Here is a 19,855-nt window from a genome sequence, read left to right as displayed (position 1 = left end):
GCAGTCACAGGGTGGCACGGGCAGGGGACCCGTCCCCTGGGCTTAGGGCAGGCACTTCCCCTTACGGTGCCATGTTCTCATCCCTCAAAATCTTGTGACAACAAAAGAGTTGCCCCCCTGCTGTCTGGGTTGTACTGCCAGACACACAGCAGAGCTAGAAAGCCAGATTCAGGAGATACACATGCCAAGGAGGGAGGGTAAAAACATCGCAGGAAGGATGGAAACAGCAGGCTGGAAGAGTTTGGCCCTCCTGCTCCCCGGGGTCCAGGAGCAAACAGAGCAGGACAGCCCCAAAGCCAGGTGTGGTGATCGTGTACCCCCAAGCCCCAGACACAGGTGAGAGCACGGAGGCCTCAGCAGCCCTGATCTGCCCTGTGTCTCCTCTCTGAGTTCTCTTCCCTGCCTTGTCTATGTACCTACCTTCCCAAAAACTTTTGAAAAAGTGCCTATAAAAAGTGTAATGAGGGAAACTATTTTTCTTGAATATTACCAGCATCACAACTTTGGGGCACAAGGTAAGGAAAGCCCTAAGTTTTGAACATAAGCTGTGTTGGTTTTGTGTGTGTCAATCATATCTCACAGTGGTTCCATCAATGTAGGTGCTTTTGTGAAAGTATTTTGTGGATGTGGTTATAGCTACAGTCAGTCATCTCTAAGTAAAGGAGATCGTCCACAGTGATGTGTGGAGTCCTCACAAGACACAGAGAAAACTCTGATCTCCTCCTCCTCTTAGAAGGGCACCAATCCCCTCACAAGGCCCCACCCTCATGACCTCATCTCACCCTAATCACCTCCCAAAGACCCCACCGCCAACACCATCCCATCAGTGGTTAGGGCTTCAACATGTGAATTGGGGAGGGACACACATTCAGTCCCTACCAAGGACTTTGAAGGGATCCCCCTGGATTGTCTGGACGGGGCCTAAATGCCATCACAGGGGTCCTTAGAAGAGGGAGGCAGACACATAGAGAAGGTGACATGAAGACAGGATGGATTGGGATTTGGAGGTGCTGGCCCTGAAGACTACAGTGGTGTGGCCATAAGCCAAGGAATGCCAGCCACTGCCGGAAGCTGGAAGAGGCAAGGAACAGGCTCTCTGTTAGAGACTCCAAAAGGGACATGGCCCAGCTGACACCTCTACAGGAGGCCTCTGCCCCCACCAGGGAAGAAGCTGAGACGGGGTGTGGAGGGGAGAAGCACCAGGACAGGGAAGGAGAAGAGAGTCCCCTGGAAACCAGAGCTCTCCACACCTCCGTGCAGTCCAGAAAAGTCCCCCGCAAGGCAAGGGAAACCACAACAGCTGGCCTGAGAGAGTGACCACAAGTGATGGGACTTCCTCAGCACCTGAGAGACACCTGCCAGGATCTCAGCAAATGCCAGGGTCCAGGGACTACCCCTTGGTGTGGACACGCTTTAGAAGCCCTGGCGACCACCGGTGCCTGGAGAGAGCTGTGGCTGGGCGGGAGGAGAGGGAGTCACCCGGGACAGCACCAGCTTCCGGTCTGGGAGCGAAGAGAGGTGGGGTGGCGTGGAGGAGGGGTCAGAAGGGAGAGGAGAGGACACAGGACAGACGGGGGAGGTCTGAGCTCTGTTCAGCACCTCTCAGGGGCCTGCCGAATGCCCAAGGGAAGGAATTGCATTCGTGGGGTTTTCAGCTCAGAGATAAAATGAAGAATTAAGGGTGGGGGGTCAGCAAGAGTCTTAGTGAAACCTTGTGGCCCCGAGTCCAGTGGTCAGTCACCTTGAAGGGGAGCAGAAGACCAGCAACGTAAAGAAAGAGCTGGCAGGAGGGGAGGACTGCCAGCAGGGCGTGTGCGCCATCCCGAGGGCCAGGCACAGAAGCAGCAGGGGAGAATCCCGCCTAGCGAGGTCCCCACGCGCACCAGCTGCTCCTCTCTCCTCATCCTTTGACCCCGAGGGCAAACCCGCAGGCAGAGGTCCCTGCCTTCATCCCCAGAGGAAGGGAGAAGTTAGGCCATGAGAGCAGACTGGCCTCCTGGCCTTTCTGAGCCTGACCCTGTGCACGGATCCTTGGGCCCCGCTCTCCTCCCACCAACACAGCGTACAGGAGCCCTCGACCACAGCCCAGTAAGAAAATCAGGTCTCTGTACCCTCTGAGCTCACCCGCGACACTCACAGCTTCTGGACACGTCCCTTCCCACGGGGCGTCCAGACCGCTCTGCTTCCCACGCCAAGACCCCGCCGCTCAGTACAAGGTGCCCGTGGATGTGGCCCCCACGTTCTGCTGGGCCCAGTGCTTCCCCGTAAGAGTGACCCCACCCCCTCTTCTCTGGGAGAGGAGACAGGCGGCGTATTGAGTGACTGGAGCCATTCACACGGAGGTCAACGCCAGCGGGATCTCTACGCCTGCAGAGGAGGGCCCAGGAGGACCCCACTGGGGGGCCCCGCCTCTGCGTTAGCCTCCCCCTCTTTGCTGGCTCCACTCACCCCTCCTCAGTGAGGCCCTCCCCAAGCTTCATGAGGAAGCCCCCGGATCAGAAGTGACCCCCTCCTCCCACACCCTCACTACCCTCCCCCTGCTGAGCCCCCTCCCCTAATCCCACTGCTTGAGCTAAGCTGCTAAGTACAGGATGATGGAGAGCTGGAGGGTGAGGCCCCAAGGGCTGCCCTCGGGCCCCAAGCATCCACGTCCTGCGTGTTCTTTAACCACCTTCCTGAGAGTGGAGAGCCTTCCTGACCACAGGCCACAGGAGGACCCACATGCCGGGGTCCTACTTGCAACAAGATTTGTTCGGTTTAATTTCTGACTGCTTTTCACTATTCAAGCTACATGAAGTTGGCTTTGTATGTCGACCTTGCATCGCATGGACTTGTTATGCTGACTGGTTAGTTCCGGCCCCTCTTTTTGTAGCTCCTCTGGGGTTTTCTGCGTAGACAATGATGTCATCTGGGAAGACAGACAGTTTCATTTCTTACTTTCTCATCCGCCTGCTGTTTTTCTCTCTCCCTATTGTTTGGGCTAGAGCCTTCAGTACAATGTTGAATAGCGGGGTGGAGGGGGCCGTTCATTCCTGCCTTCTTCCTGATCCTGTGGGACGCATTCAGTCTTTCACCGTTAAGTGTGATGTTACTTGTAGGCTTGTCACTGATGCTGTTTATAAGGCTGAAGACGATCCCTTCCTTTCCTAGTTCACTGAAACCGTTTACCAGGACCGTATACTGGACTTTTTTCAAGTGTTTTTAAAATTTTGCTTATTGTGATGTACTGTTCTTTTAAAATATTATTGGACTCAATTTTCTTAAATTTGTAAACAATTTTTTCACCTATGTTCGTGAGGAATATTGCAGTTGGTTTTTTACATATAATGTCTTTGGTTTGGGTATCAAGGTAATGCTGGCTTCATACACTGAGTTGGGAAGCATTCTTTCCTGTTCCATTTGTGAAAGAGTTTGTGTAGAAAGAATTGGTACTGATTCCTCCTTAAATGTTTGGCTGAATTCAGCAGGGAAGCCATCTGGGCCTGTCTGGAATTTTAATTTTGGGAAGATGTTTAATGGCAGATGCAATTATTTTTTATATATAAGACTACCTGGGCTCTCTGTTTTCTTCTGAGTAAGCTTTAGTGGTTTGTGTCTTTCAGGGAATTTGTCTGTTTCATCTCAGCTGTTGAACTTATTGTCATAAAGTTGTTCAAATAGGCACAATCTGTTTTCAGTGTCTGCAGGGTCTGTAGTTCTGTGTGCGTTTCTGCCCACTGGACATAGGCAACAAGGAACACCCCCATCAGCACCAGCCCCGCCCCCCACCCGCCCCAGAGCCAGCTCTTCCTTTAACAGAAGGAATAAAGCAGCCAGGTCTTCAGAGGACACAGGAGGTGCTGCCTTCTCCCGGCCAGCACCCCGCCGTCCCACCAGGGCCCATCCTAGCACACGTCCGGTCACCCTGGCCACATCACTGGGCTCCAGCGGGCAGCAGCCACCTCCGTTCTCCTGTGTCCTTCTAACTTGTGTAGCAAGCCCTCCCTGAGGTGAGGAATGACCTTCCATGCCGGGAGCCACAGCCCAGGACCAGGAAGGGTTGGCAGGACCCTCCCCAGCAGGAGGAAGATGTGACCTTTAGAGAAGCACCCCCCACTCCGCAAAAGTCCGGCCCCTCCGCCCCCGCCTCTCCGGCGCTGGGGATCAAGGGCACTGAGACCCCCTTGAGGCCACCCCTCAGAGGTGTGCCCTCGGTCTCCATCTCCCTGTTTATGGCTGCACCCCCCACTTCCCATCCTCTATAACCAAAGGCCCCTCAGTCTGCTTTCCAAACAGAAGTAGCACCGCCCGGGCCTCTCCCGCAGAAAGGCTGCCATGTCCACAAGCAGGCCTCCTGGACAGTTCCTAAAATTCCAGACACTTCCTGCAGCAGTAACTGCCCTTGCCTTCCCTTCCAGAGCAACTGCCAGGATTGGAGATGAGTGGCTTGATTTACTGAATAATTCATGTGATGGGATCCCAACCTCCGAGGTTTTTACAACTATATTTAGTAAATGTTTAGAAGTTCCACATACCCTCCCAATAACCACTGCCACTCTTTAACTTAGACACAGCTGTGTGCAGATATTTTACGTCTACCATTCCCAATCCTCACGGCAATCCTAAAAGCTATGTTCCTACTATTACAAGCGTGGAAACAGAATCTCATAGAAACTGTGGTCTCCTCAAAGGCATGCAACTGGTAAATCGAGGAATCAAGATTTGAGAACCCAGGCCTGTTGTGTTCAAAAGTTTGCTTTCAATACACTATACCCATCTGCCCATCTCCGTGCATCCTGAAGAATTCTAGAAATTCAAAGACAGACTTGCTGTCTCTGCAGTGTGAAATGTTGAAGATACTCAAGCACTTAATCAGAGCAAAACTGATGCGGTGTGAGCAGGGCCTGGGTGTCAGCTGTCTCCCTGCGCTGAGAGTTGAAGGATCTACTTCAACTCTACTAAGCGTCTACTAAGTTGAAGGATCCTACTATGGGGAAAACACTGTCTTCGGCTGAGACGCCTAATTTCAAGTTCGCCATAGAAAACTCAACGGTGGGTGCCCAGGAAGCCAAGAGAAATTCCAGCCGCTTGTGACGTGGGGTAACCATGCTGAAATAAATCGCTGGCATCTTTAGGGTAGATTCCCAAGAACCCAGGACTGGGGATATATCTATTCAACCTCAATTTTTCTTTCTTACACATAAATAAATAAAATCAGACTTTACAATGAAAATAAAATCGCCAATAGAGAGGAGGGTCGAATGATCTATAAATTAGACTGTGATTTATGTTTCACTGACACAAACTCTCAATCGGCCAAATGGCTTTTAAATCAATGCTCTGACATCACAGTGGTCCGGCCTCGACGGCGGTCTCGAACTTCATAAATCAAAGGAGTGAGAGAGGAATCAGACTGCGGCCACACCCGTCAACCGTTCAAGACATGAATCACACACAGCTCCTGCTGCCAGATGGGTGCGTCTTCCCAGCAGGGGGCCGCCACGGCCGCCATGCTCCTCCCAGGGCAGCAAGCGCCACTCACGTCCCTCGGGGGTCCCAACGCGCCCTCTGCCTGGCCCTGGCGTCACTGAGAGGATGCAGCAGGCGGTGGATGTCAGCTATTACATTAAAAAGGCAGAGGGGAAATGGGTTCCCTGTGTACGTGACCCTGAGTGGCAGATACTGTCCAAGGCCCCCGCGTGTTTCGCCCAGTGAGACTGACAGGACCAACCCTGAAGGTGGTCGCTCCTCACTCAGCCCGTCAGCTGCGCTGAGCACAGGGTCTGTCCCAGCCCAGGAAGGGCTGAGCACCCAGAAGTGCCCGCCCTTCTCCTCCTTCAAAGGCATCCTGCTGGGGCAGAGGACGGACAGCACAGGGCCGGGCACTGTGAACGTTTGGTAGACACGAGCTGTCACTGTCACGGCCAAGGAGAGGACACGGGCCCCGCTGGGGACGGTCAGCCACAGGTGAGCATGCAGCCAGGAAAGGGGCGGGGGCTGCTGAGGGCACGACAAGGCCTCCAAGCTCACCAGGGAGGGGCCAGCGGGGGATCCGTGGCAGCCAGTCGTGGCAGCCTTCGTGGCTGCAGTATTGCCACTGACCTCTGTGCTGTGGCGGCCGGTCACTCAGATCAAAGGGGCACCAGGAGGGAGGCCAGGCCTGGGGTGCAGGTGGGGCAGCTCCATTCAGCAGAAGCAGCTTTGCTGGCCGGGACCCTCCCCTCAGGGAGGAGATGCAAGACCTGCTCACCAGTTCAGCATTCGAGCCTCTGTTACTTACGTGGTGTTTCCACTTCTGTTGTTGATTAAAGTAACAGCATTAGGAGATCGGGATTAACATATACACAGTACTATATATACAACAGATAACCAACAAGGACCTACTCTGTAGCACAGGGAGCTCTACTCAGTATTTTGTGAAAACCTATAAGGGAAAAGAATCTGAAAAAGAACAGATATACATGTATGGATAACTGAATCACTTTGCTGTACACCTGAAACATTGCAAATCAACTATACTTCAATAAAAAAGGAAAAAAAGCCAGTAGACATCAACATGAAATGGAGCCTGTAGTCGCAGAAAATAATGATAATACTAATAGCAGTGTTTCCACCCTATTCCGTGATACGTGTGATGGCACACATGAGCACACGCACACACATGTACACACACATGCATGCACACACACGCACAGGCATGCAGTCAACCAGGTCTTGACGCTGGTGCAGGAAGCGGCTCCGCATCTCCACCCCCCGAGTCCGAGGACAGCGTGGCCAAGACCCCAGGTGGCACCTGCCCAACCCAGGCGTCCCAGGTAGCCTCCTCGGCTGCTGCTTCCCCAGCTGCGGAAGCGTCCACTCCTGTTCTGCTCGCATCCCCGCCACCAACGACCCTCAGATGTGGAGAGTCCGTGTGAGCAGGCGAGGGACGTGGTTGGCAGAGTGTCCCGAAAGCAGGACCAGCCTTGCTCATAATTTGCTAATTACCTTCCCTCACTGGAGGCGCTGGTCCAACGTGGCCTTTCCCAGTGGCCTGGACGCGTGTTCTCATGGTGTCCATGGGGTAGATGGCAGGACCCGTCTCCACGGGACACGTCGCCCTGTATCGCTGGGCCAAAAGCAGCCCGATAGCCCCTCCGGGACCCGCTTGCCAGGGAGAAGAAGGGAGCTCGATGGGGAAAACCCACCAGCCCTGGTGGGCGTGGGGACAACCAGGCACAATACTGAGGCCTCCCCGGCAGTAGGTGCTCCTGCTACACGCACACAATTGTGCTAACTGGTTGCTATGAACTGAATTGCGTCCCCCCAAATTCACGGCACAGCCCTAACCCCCAACGGGACTGTACTGGAGACAGGAGGCAGTTAAGGTTAAATGAGGACATAAGGGTGGACTCCGATCTGCTGGGATCGGTGCCCTTATAAGAAAAGACACCAGAACTCACTCTGCTGGGCACAGGTACGGCGAGATGGCAGCGGCTGAAGAGGCCTCACCAGGAACCGAGCACACCAGCACCCTGACCTCAGACGTCCAGCCTCCAGACTGTGGGAAATAAATGTCTGTTGTTTCGGCCGCCTCGCGTCCATGGTGTTTGCTCTGAGCTAAGACAGAGTGCAGCCCAAAGCCCTCCAAACCCTGTCCCACCCTCTGCCACCTTTGTCTAAACTGGAGGATTTCTTTAACGCTGGCCTTTTACTGGCCAAAAAGAGGCCAGCCAGAAAACCAAGACTGGGAGAGGCAGGGGGTGGACAGCTCTGAGCCGTCCATGCGGGAGGGAGCCTGGATGGCGGGGTTCCCCTCTGCCCGAAGGCAGAAGGCACATCCAGAGCCCATGGGATGTAAGGGTGGCCACACCAGCCCTGTGCCTCCTCACCGTGGTGTCACCAAGTCTGCCACGGTGACAGCGGCGCCTTCGCTACGAATCCCTTGCAGAGAGAGTTTCTTGCTGGACTTTCCCTTGGATGACACACCAGCCTCTCCTGCTTGGAAGCCACAAGCCCTTCAGTAAAAAGACTTCAAAGGCACCAATCACTCAGGTGCCGGGAAAAACAAGAAAGCTGGGATTCCTGGAGGGGGAAAATGAGAGAGAGAAGTGGCCACTCCTCTGGCTTTGGGGAGCATTTTAAAAGTTAAAAACAGGATTCTGTTTTGTTGCTGAGATGCAAGTACGTCAAAATTTCTCATTTTCCTGCGTCCTGAGGATCAACAGTATCTGCTGTTGAAATTCACTGCCCCGGAGCAGGAAGAAAATGAGACGGGCTCCTTCACGCGCGGCATGGCGAGAGCAGGTGGCTGCTTGGTGCTGGTAAATGGCATTTCTCCTTTTCAGAAATTCCGCTGTTGCGACGTGGCCTGATGAGACCCCGGCACCATCCGTCACCCCGTCGCCCGGGGCCTTTGCCCCCTCGGCGGCCGCCCTGCTCCCCACACCGCCCCAAGCCCGGGCAGCTATCTCTCTCTGAATTAAAATTGTAACGTGTTCGTCCCATTTACACAAAGCCTCAGCTTTGACACATGCAATTACTATGAACATAGAGGCAACATGATTGCTAAGGGCTCCAGAAAGAGAGTTTAATCAGAAGACGTGGGGTTCTCCCGGCTGATTTATAATTGCACTCCTTGCTATTCCTTTATGTTCTTATGTGTTCAGATAATTAGATACACTAGTTCTTGCTTCCCGAGAGGCCAGAAAGGGCAAAATTCCTATTCTTTTTACATTAAAAAGATTAAATTATAATATAGAAAATCTGTAACTTTGGGTAGAAATGACAAATTCACACTACATTAATTTCAGTGCTTACAAAATGTTACAAATAACTTGTGCATTCTCCCCTCTCTTGTAGGTGCATGTGAATTAATTACCTATCCAATTTCAATGCCTTTCAAGTCAGCTTTCCACAGACAACTCTGAAATTAAAAGAAAATAAGGTTTGATTTCCATTTGCCAAGTATATTTGTTTGAGATGTTTAACCATTTAAGCCCATGTACACGTCCCTGAGAACATGGACGTGAACAGATGTGATGTGCCACTTACGCAGACACCGGGGGAAGCGGGAGTCCTTGGAACCGGCAATTAGTAAATGGAAGAACAAGCCTCCATCCCATACTTTGCAAACAGCAGCGGAAACACCACAGGAGAGGCAATGAGCACCCCAGTCAGAGGCTCTGCAGGGAGGCATCTTCCCAGGGCTCAAGCCACGCATGGGGGGGTTGCCTGGGGAACAGTTTCCAGGTTCACTCATTTGTCCACACAAGACAGACTGAGGCCCCGCTGTGCCGGGCTCCAAGCTGAACGCAGGCAGGCAGCTCTCTCGGCACGCAGACGCGGTGGCGCCCAGTTCCCACGGGGCCCGAGGCCACTTAGGCACGTGACGCCCACCCCCAGCCCGCTAGAGCCCCCAGCTGCGCAGGTGCCGCGCGAAGAAGCACAGGCGGGAACGGCAGAGGGTGCAGGAAGCTGGACGGGGCTGGGAAGGGCCCCCAGGAACCTGACCGTGAAACCGGCCGAGAGGAGGCCACAGCGGAGCGGGGTGGACCCTCACCCACCAGGACTGGCCCCTTACGAGAAGGCCACGTGAAGACACCACGTGACGATGGAGGGCAGACGGATGGCGACGGCTGCCGCCGCACAGCAGGACCGCCGGCCACCCCCGCAGGCGGAAGAGGCAGGACGACCCTCCCCTGGCGCCCGAGGATGTGCGGCCCCCGACACCTCCGCGCGGGACTTCTGGCGCCGGAGCCGCGGAGCACCAGCTCCTGGTTGTGGCCCCGGCCCACGGTCCCCCCGGGCCGCCCCAGCGAGGTGCAAAAAGGGTGTTTATTTGTAAAACAAGCCCCCAGTTGTCATCCTGTCCCATCGTGCTGAGGATGGTCCTGGCCCCCAGCTGTTGGTGCCAGGCTCGCCTCCTCCATCCCAGGGACCGCAGGGCTCCAGGCTGCCCTCACCTGGGTTTGTCTGGCCCAGAGTGGGAGCCATGGCCACATTATGCCCCTTTGGGTAGAGACGGCCTTTCCCTGGGTCTGTATGTGGGGAGCACTGATGCTGCCAGCCACAGCCCCTGAACCCGCAGAATGTCATCTCCCGGGGCCACATGGCCAGAAAGTCACCCAGTACAGTGCTGGGGCAGCAGCCTGGGGCAGGGACCCCAGAGAGCGTGTGGGCAGGCTGCGGAGGGGGGCTGCGAGGCCCCGGGGGCAGGTGGGCGTGGGTGGTGGAGACGGACAGGCAGGTGGCCGGGGTGGGGCTGGAAGCCAGAGCACATGCCGGGCGGGCGCTGTCTGAGGCTGGGATAAAGGACGTGGTGGGCGCTGAGTCCTCTGCACCCCACCCTGACTCTCCCTCTCCGCCTTCCTCTCATCTCTCTGTCTCTCTGTCTCCCTCCTTGCATCCCTGTCTCTAACCCCATGTTTCTCTTTCTCTGTCCACCCCCTCCTCCTCTGACAGCTGTGGGACCCTGGGTAAGGGACTCATACGTGAGGTGCACAGAGGGTCCAGCCCCGCCCAGGAAGAGCATCCTGTGATCCCCGTGCTGTTCCTGGCGGGAAAGCCGCACCTCCACCCGCTCCCACCGAGCCAGAAGGGAAGTGGGCAGGGCGGCCAGGGGCTGCAGCAGGTGGAGTGGCCCTGAAGGGAGCGAGGGTGGCAGTGCCGCTGGGGGGGACACGAGCCCTTTCTGCAAGCCAGGCAGGGGCGGCCAGGGACCGTGCCTGGCCAACCCAGGTGTCAGCCTTTCTCCGGTCGGTTCGGGAGGCGAGAGGGGACTTGAGTGACAGTGCGTGCGGCCCTTTGACATCCTGGCCCACACAGCAGGTCCCAGGAAGCCTCTGGCCAGTCCTCCCGGGTGGGCGCTTGGCTGTCTCCAGGCCCTGGTGTCAGGGAGGTGAGAAAAACCCAGCAGAATTCTCTTAGGCCACAAAGGAACTCATTTGCTAAAAGATTCAGCTGCTGACTTGCTTATCACTTGTACCAGTGGGTCCATGTGTCCCTGTCTTCCTATGGACCTGTCTGGGCACCTGCGTGGGTCCAGCAGCACGACCCCCTCCCTGACCTCGGAGACACAAAGCAGCCGCTTTACCAGCTCCAGCTGCCCGCAGCCTCTGTGCACGGAGGTGGTAGGGCACCAGGGGGCACTGTGGGCTCGGTCACGGCCAGGCCTGCGGGAGCCTGGAGCCAGGGTCAGATTCCACGACAGGCGCTGGTTCCGGGCTCAGGAGGCAGGCTGGGGAGAGCAGGGGGATGGCCGGCACCGACACTGCCCGCCCTCTCGAGGGACACCCCCGGGGGTTCGGCAAGAGCCTCAGAGGAACACAGAGCCCGCTCCCATCCCCTGCCCCACCCCTCCCCACCCCTCCCAGCTCAGAGCCGGCCTCCCTGAGTCCAGTCCACGGAAGGGGGCACAGGAAAATCTCATCGCCTTCCTCTGTGCCCCTCCCCGCGACAGAGATGCACACACCTGAACACGCGCACACAGACAGGCTGCCCAGGACTGAGATCACGCACGTGCTTGCACACACGCACACCAGGCTCGTGCACACTCCCCCGCACCCTCACCCACTCTCTCGCACACACTCCAGGAGCAGACCTCCAGGAGCAGGACCTCTGTCCTGGGGGACAGGACTCTAGCGGGGGACTCGGAGGCTGTCAGGCAAGCCCGTGTCCTGTCCCTGGTCCCCTTGGTGGTGGCACCGGGTTTGGGGCCGCCTTTCCCTGGAGCCGGAGGGAGGAGGACGGAAGTGACCTTTCCTCCCTCTGCAGGGAGCAGTGCTTCACGGTGAGGCAGGCGGCAGCCTCGGTCCAGCCTCTGGGGATTCAAGTGCTTGGGACTGGGGCGCCCCCATGTCCCCCCGCAAGACAGAGGCTGGATTTGGGCGCTGTCTCTAGATGGGCTGTGGGTGGCACCTGCTCCGGGCAGGCACAGGGTCACATGCCAGCGCCGCCACTGTCCCAGCTGTGGAACTAGAACCTGCCTTTGCAGCAGGACGGCCACCACCATCCTTGGAAGGTCTGGAAGCCCAGGCCATGCTTACCCTCCCGATGAACCGTATCCTGACTCCACAATCTTCCAACCACACGCATGGGAGCGTGGTCCCCGCACGCCTGGACACTCAGCTCCCCGGGGCCCTGCCCACTGGTGGGACTTTTAGGGATGCGCCTGGGAACCTGTGCTGACCATGGGCACTTGGGTGGGGGTCAGAGACTGGCCTAGTACAGGGACCCCCCCCCCCATTCTGGTGCCCACTCTCCTCTACATCCCACCAGCTGGGCTTCTCGTCCGGAGGATGGGGTCTGACCTCTGACCCACGGTCCCCAGTTGTGGGGAGAGGCCCCAGGTCAGTGCCCCAGGCACGCCGTCCCCCTACTCCCGCCCTGGCCCGCTCTGGGCCTGCATCTGTCCTGGCCGGACCGCAGACTGTGGGGGGCTCTGGGGGGCTTCCCTCTCCCCTCGCGAAAAGCTGGGGCCTTGGCGTCCTCCCTCAAGGGTCTTACGAGCCTGTGTGAATAACAGGTGAAGCTGACCAGGCAGCAGCCGGCCTGCCCACAGGGTACAGACAGCGGCTCCCGCCAGCCACAGCCACCTCAGGGATGGGCTTAACGGGAGACCAGTGAGCCACCCAAACGTGCCACCCGGTGTAGGCACCATTCTGAGCTGAAGGCAATCGGGCAAAAGCAGACAGGTGATCTCCCCGCCTGAAAGCGGCCCAGCTCCCTGCGAAGGGCCCCGCTTCCGAAGCTTGCAAGGAGGCCTCCTCCCAAACGGAGGCGGACGGCTCGGAGACAGGCCGGCCCTTCCCACAACCTGCCCCCTTTCCTCGGTCTTGTCAGTGCTTGAAATTTATCTTCCTTTGTCAAATGGCATAAAATCCTCCAAGCCTAGCCATGACTTAGGGGTTTTATCTTCTTTCTATGAAGCCCCGCCCCCAGGCTCGAAACACCAATATCAAATACGTGTGTGTTCTCTCCTCCTAAGAAGCTGTCTGTGGTCAGATTATTCCACAGACCCAGCAGAGGCCCCAAGACTGCAGAGGAAAACCTCGCCCACCTACAGCTTCGAGAAGGGGTCTCCCGGAAGGACCTTGAGCAGAAGACCACGGGTGAAGGATCGGGCCGTCCCCTGTGGCACTGGAGGCCACTGGTGACAAGCGGACCCCGGGACAGAGAACAGGGGCATCCTGGAGCGGGCTGACCCCCAGGGCACAGCCCACAGGACACCGGGACAGCCAAGACAGACACCCCCACACACACACCCCCAGTCCCAGGACCCATCTGTCCCAGCCCGTGCACACCCCACTATTCGACTTGGCCTGGGTCTGAGGCTTAAGTCCTTGCAATCCATGTGTGGGGGGAAAAGCATTAATACCGGGTACAGGCGGGTCACCAGGAGGGAGGAGGGAGAAGGAAAACTCCCTGAAATTAATGCCTATTAGAAGAAAATTATCGTATCTTTTAAAAGTTAAACAAGCACTGTAGACATACTGAAAGCAAGGGAATCGTTCAGAGCAGCGTTGGAGGGCGGTGCCAGGCTCAGGCTTCCGTGTGAACGGATGCATCTGCCTCATTTTTCTCCAGATTTGTGCAGACATGCCTAACACGCGTCCACACGGCCCCTCACACCCCAGTGCCACGCCTGCCCGCTCGTCCCAGCTCGTTCGCGCACAGATGTTGACGGGGTGTCACAGGGCATGTTCGGGGCGCCTGTTACACGGGGGCATGAACCTGGTCCATCTGCAATGCAGTTAAATCGTGACTAAGGACACTGGGAAATGAAGCAGAGGTCTTTCAAGACGATGCCTGGTCTGATTTGCATAATTTTCTTCAGAGTCATTGCGGAGACATTCATACAAGAATTAAGTTACAATGTCTGCATCTGTGTGTGGTCTCATCACCGGGTTTTATTAAACGGCTTGGATGTCTTCTGGGAACGGGGTCTCTGTGGGGAGTGGCTTCTCCTGGGACAAGGAAGGGAAGTGGGGACACGTGAATTTCAGTGTCAATTTAGGGGAAAAGTAGAAAGTTTTGAACACAGCTCCAAAAATCTGCTTGACATTGTTATAAAAGGATCACTGTTGGTAATGGGGGTGACCCGGGGTAGTGTTAAATACATATTTCTCATTTGATTCCAGGCTTGATTTGCAAAATTACGCCTGAACTTGAAGGAGAACAGGCAAAGAGAAATTGGGCCCATAGTGGATCCTCTTAAAAGATATCATGAAGCCCAAAAATGCTTGTTGTGTCAGGAGACTTTATAGAAGCAGAGCATCACCCTCGAAATCTGACCCTACCCCTGATTTCTGGGTGACAGCCTTGCTGGTCATTTTTATTTTTCTGTCCACTTTAAATATAGTCTAAATTCCCAAAGAGTGCATTTATTAATGTCATGGTTAGGACAAGAGAAAAATGCAGCAGGACTCCCTTTTAAGGTCCTGGAAGAGAATCATTCCAGTCCCAAGACGCAGCCCTGGGCAGGGGAGCGTCTGGAGCACTGCGGGTGAGGAGGGGCCCCCAGGGCCACCAGGAGACCAGAGACCCTGAGCAGGACCGCAGCCCCAAGCCCTCCCTCTCCCCCATTCCTGTGTCTAAAGAACCCCACCACCGACGGGTTTCAAATCCTGGGTCTCCGGCAGCCCCTCCGCCCTGCTCCCCACTAAGGGGTCAGCTGCCCTCCCCCACCTGGCCAGGACCACGGGGTCCTCAGGCCTCAGTGGATTCCCCCAACCATCACCCACTTTCTGCCCAGGGCCCAGCTCCCCTCCTTCTGCGGCGGCCACCAGCCCCTCGGCCCACAGGGCTGGAGCCCCCTGCAGACACCAGCTCCCTCACCCAACGGGGCCTTCCCCGACTCTCTGCCCTCACCTCGATGGGCAGGGCACAGGTGTGGGAGCAGGTGATGGCACCTAGGCCCCTCCCTTGCCGGCTGAGCACCATTTCAGGATGCGTTCATCTCCTAATCTACACGCGCTCTGGCCCTCCCGGGAGCTCAAACTTTGAGGGTGTCTGCCACCTTTAGGTCATGTTTCCTCGTGCAGGAGGCTCGGCCAGGAGGGTCCGGGCACCCGGGATCCACCCAGAGGATCAGGCTTCGTGCAACCAGGATGTTGAAGGCCCAGCCCCCAGAGTACAGACGCGCTGGGACCCAGGGCGGGAGCAGCGACAGTTCTGGGTAAAGGCGGTCACCTCCCCCAACCCCTCCCCGCTTGCTCGCCAAGAACCCGGCGCGCCTCCCGTGCTGGGCTCCGCTCGCCACACGGTGGCGCAATGGGCTGGGTTTCCCGAGGTTTCAGGAAGAATGGGGGGTGGGTTTCTTCTTCAGAGATGATTTCAAGTTGAAGTCAGTTAGCAAACCTTAAGCCCCGCAACAGAGGTAAAATTCAGTCGGAGAGTGAGAGCCAGTAATAACGGCTGAAGCTCTGCTTTAAACCTTACCCTTCACTTCCAGCACCTCACTGTAAAACTACCCATAATATCACGTGTGAGACATGCATCTAAGGGCCAAAAAGATGCTTTAATGCATCATTCAGAGACAACTGCAAGTTACTATATAGAATGGATAGCATTATCCCTCGTAAAGATTTTATTTTAAAACATGTTTTTTAAATAATGAAATTGGTACCTGGTAGTGTTCTCTGGGTGAGGGAATGTGGAAGAGTTTATGTTCTTATTTTAGCATCTATATGCCCCCCAGGGCTTTGTACAGGGAGTTGTTTTAACAAACCAGTATCCTCTGAGTCACGGGCTCCTGTGGGCCAGGCGGCATCCTCAGAGAAATATCCTGTCCTACCCCTGCCTGAGATGAGTCTCCCAAAGTGGGCCCCTTGGGAGACTGGGAGCCCCAGGGCTTCCGTCCGGGGCTCTTACTGGAGACAACGTGTCTCTCTTCTGCTCTCGGATGCTTTGCCTGGGCTGCCCCAGGCCCCTGCAACCCCCGTGCCGCGTTTGGAGATTGACAAACCCCAGTTCCTGAACTAAGAGCAAGTCCGCTGTGCCCCCAGGAGCCAGGCCCACCCACAGGTGCTGAGTCCAAGCCCAGATTCCACCATGCCCCCCGCTGACTCCAGGCTCTGTGGGGCCTGGGAGGAGCCCAGGCTGGAGCGCTCGACGCAGGCCCATGCACACGTCCCCTCCCTGGGAGCTGGGAGCGGTGCCGTCTTGACGAGGGCATCCCGTGGACAGGGACCCGGGCCCACCTGGCCACCTGCTCCCCTGCAACACCTGAAAGAGGTCCGAGTTCACGGCTGTCACAGAGCAGAAAGTCTGGCGCCCCCTTTCTTTTTTTTAAAAGAAATTTAGTTAGTTAGTTAGTTTTGGCTGCGTTGGGTCTTCGTTGCTGCGCGCGGGCTTTCTCTAGTTGTGGCGAGCGGGGGCTGCTCTTCTCTGTGGTGCGCGGGCTTCTCATTGCGGTGGCTTCTCCTGTTGTGGAGCACGGGCTCTAGGCGCGCGGGCTTCAGTAGTGGTGGCACGTGGGCTTCAGTAGTTGTAGCTCGTGAGCTCTAGAGCGCAGGCTCAGTAGTTGTGGCGCACGGGCTTAGTTGCTCCGCGGCGTGTGGGATCTTCCCGGACCAGGGCTCGAACTTGTGTCCCCTGCATTGGCAGGCGGATTCTTAACCGCTGTGCCACCAGGGAAGCCCATGACACCCCCTTTCTTGACCTTTCTACCTCGGGGGACCTGCTCACATCCTCGGAGGGTCAGGTTCCGGGACTCAGGGGCTGTTGGCAGCTGTGCAGGGGCTTGGGGAACCCGTCCTATCTGGTCCTATTCTCTGGGGGCCGTTCATGCGTCCTGGGAGAGAACGACCCAGGCCTGCGGGAGGGGCTGGCGAGGAGTGCTGCCGGTGGGGCTTATGGAAAGTTACTACAGTGGGGGTGCTGGGGCGGAGGAGGGGAAGGGAGCAGCTGTCCTCGGCCACCAGCGCAGGGGCCTCAGTGCTGAGAACCAGTGCCGAGCTCAGTAACTCCCCTGCAGGGCACTGAGGCCATCTGGAAGCTTCCCCAAGGTCTGCAGCCACTGACCCTCCCCTCCACATACCTGCTGCCGTGGGCTCACCTGAAAGCCTCCTTCTCAGTTTTCCCATGGCCTGTGCTACAGGTTGAACTGTGTCCCCTCCAAATTCGGAGCCGCAGTTGTCAGTACGTATGAACACGACTGCTTTAGGGGGTGGGGTCTTCACAGAGATAAGCAAGTTAAGATGGGTTGTTGGAGTGAACACTGGTGCAGCAGGACCTGTGTCCTTATAGGAAGAGTGACACGTGAACAGAAAGAGGCACATAAGTCACAGACGCTGTGAAGACACAGGGAGAAGACGGCGTCTACACGCCAAGGAGAGAGGCCTGGAGCAGAGCCTCCCGCTGTCCTCAGAGGGGACCAACCCTCTGACCTTGACCTTGGACTTCCAGCCCCGAGAACTGGGAGTCAACGGTCTTCTGCGGTTTCAGGTGCCCGTGTGAGGCGCTTGGTTAGGGCCACACCGATAACCTCGGACAGGCACCCCCAGGCGAGAGGCTTGGGCAGAGCACGTTAGCACGGTGCTTCCGCTTCCGCTGCCCCGCTGGGCCCGACTCCCCAAGGCGGGGCCAGGCCTGCCCGTCCAGGGGCTTGTCCAGGTCTGTGTCTCGGGACTGAAGTTGCAGGCGGGGCTCAGATGCTGCCACTGGCCGCCCTGACCAGCCACCGATGTCATGTACCTGTGGCTGCAGCCCGACACCCCAAGCCTCGACCTCCCGGGTCTGACCACTGGCGAAACAGGGGATCCGGGCAGACAGGGGAGCCCAGAGGAGGGCCAGCCCCCTAGTCACTGCTGGCCTGAGGCAGGCGCTCGCCCAGGCAGAACAGGTGGGCAGCCTGGAGGGGGCTCCGAGCAGCCGCCCCCCACAGGCCTGGGGCCGGTCCCCAGCAGCCTGGCTCACCCAGGCCCGCTCTCATCAGCAGCTCAGAGCGGCTCTGGCCTCGACGCAAACATCCTGGCTGGTGCCTTGTCGCTTCCTATCTGGTTTCAACAGATGGTTTCTCTAAGGTCAGGAATCTCCCCAAACAGAAAGCAGAACTGTTTTCTAACAGATTTAAGAACTATGAAAACATCCATAAAAGATGACTAAATTTAACTACATCTGAGTAATCAAAAACTTTTGGCAGGAAGAAAGGAATGCAAATCAAAATTAAAGGCCAGCAAGAGTAGGAACAACATTAGGAGCACATCGGGACGACTGATGTCAGTAGTGTCTATTTCTAAAACTCCTGCAAATCAATAAGAAAAAGGCAACAACTCAAGAGATGTGAATTCAAAGACAGGACGTGCAGGTGGCCAGAAGCGTGTGAAACACTCAGCAGCAACGAGGCTCATCACAGTCGGTGGGCGCGCACGCGGGGCACCTCCAGGGCCGGCGGGTCCCCGAGAGCCTGCGCGGCCGCTTGCCCGCGAAGCGAGGGGGGCGCCTCTGTCTTTGGGGCCCCGCCGCTCCGCGGAGAGCACGCCCACCCCGCGGCCAGTTCATCGCCTCTCACAGCCTCTCCGAAACCCCCCGAAGCCCCGTGAGGCCCCCGAGGCTCTGGCAACCGTGGAGGAAACACACACCCCAGGGAGTGTACCTGAGGCGGGAAAGGCCCGGACCTTTCTCTAAAGAGGGAGCTGGGGGCGCCCTCGTCTGGGAGGGCATTGCTTGTATTCATGCATCTTGGGGAGTTCGGGAGGGACACACAAGGACAACCAGAAGCTGTCCAGGTACGAACACCTACCTACACGGGGGCAGGTTATTCTGCCTCCAAGAAGGTTCCGGCTGGCAGGGGGAGGTTTCACCTCGAGGGCAGCAGCCCAAGGTGGTGACGCCACCACCCCGGGCTCATGGGCTGCTGACAACACCCCGAGCCTGGGGCACAGGGTGTCCTTCCTCGGGGACCCCCTTACCCTTCCTCCTGCACAGCCTCTAGCTGCAATGATGGGCAGGTCACTGCTCTGGGGTGATGGGCCCACCTGCTGGCCACAAGGCAAAGGGAAAGGGGCCCCCAAAGGGCCACTGACGGGCTCCAGAGAGAGAGCAAGACCCCCCATCCTCTTCACCCCAAGAGTCGGGGGGACCCCGCCAGCCCTCAGGGCAGCACGGCCTGCACCCCGTATTCACTTACTGCCCCAGCAGCATCAGGTCCGGTGCCGGGTGGGGCACCAGGAGCTGGGGAACAGCCCCAGGGGCCAGGCGAGGAGGCAGGGGCTCTGCAGGAGGGGCGTGCACCAGGCCTCACCAGGACAGGCTGACCTGCTGCCCTGACAAGCAGCCAGGTCCGTGTGTCACCACGTCACTGCTGGACACGGGCCAGAGGCCTCCCCGCCTCCCCCAGAGCCCGTGGTCGCCAGGTCACCAGGGCAGCAGCGGGGGATGGAGGTGGCACTCCAGGGGCCACTTGGCCCATGTGTCGCAGCTCACGCAGAGTGTCCCGATCCACAAAGTGTTTCCAGCTAGTTCGCCCCACCAGGTGGAGGGGGGCTGCCACCAGCATCCAGCGTCTAGGGTTTGCCTGGGGAAGAGGGGGGCTCATCTGCAAGGCTCCCTGGATTACGGGAGACAGCAGTCAGCCCGAGCCGCCCCTGACTCACACCCTGGGCCTCGTGCACTCTGCTCCGTCTGGACGGAGGAAAGGTGGGAACCCGAGAGCACAGCCGGTCGACGTGATCACAGCAGCAGCCAACGTGGAGGAGAAAAAGGCCAAAAGGAGAAAGTGAAAAGCAAGAGGAGAGAAAAGAGGATGATGGAGGCTTTGCCGGCCCCAGAACACGGCCTCGATAGCAAAGAACCCTAGTTACCCAGTAACTCTGGGAAACTGCTAACACGGGCCTCGCTCGCCGAAAAATTTGAACTGAAAATCAGTCCACGCGGGAGTGAGCAGAGACTGGGT

At 57.3% G+C, this 19,855-nt stretch overlaps 1 long non-coding RNA gene across 2 annotated transcripts; it reads right to left on the bottom strand.

Moving 5' to 3' along the window:
• Positions 1 to 5,236: 5,236 nt before the first annotated feature.
• LOC309623535 lies at positions 5,237 to 9,752 on the bottom strand. 2 transcript variants are annotated; one of them, XR_014241396.1, is made up of 3 exons: positions 7,851 to 9,752; positions 7,422 to 7,519; positions 5,237 to 7,087 (listed from the first exon to the last, which is right to left on the bottom strand). It is a non-coding gene; the product is annotated as an uncharacterized lncRNA (long non-coding RNA). The 2 variants fall into 2 exon arrangements; XR_014241395.1 differs by having other exon boundaries at positions 5,237 to 7,519.
• Between the last annotated feature and the right edge of the window lie 10,103 nt (positions 9,753 to 19,855).

The sequence above is a fragment of the Balaenoptera borealis genome (assembly GCF_965194805.1).
Source record: "Balaenoptera borealis genome assembly, chromosome: 2".
Taxonomy (NCBI): Eukaryota; Metazoa; Chordata; class Mammalia; order Artiodactyla; family Balaenopteridae; genus Balaenoptera; species Balaenoptera borealis.
Note: the sequence above shows the minus strand (reverse complement) of the source record. Positions and strands in the feature narration are given on the sequence as shown.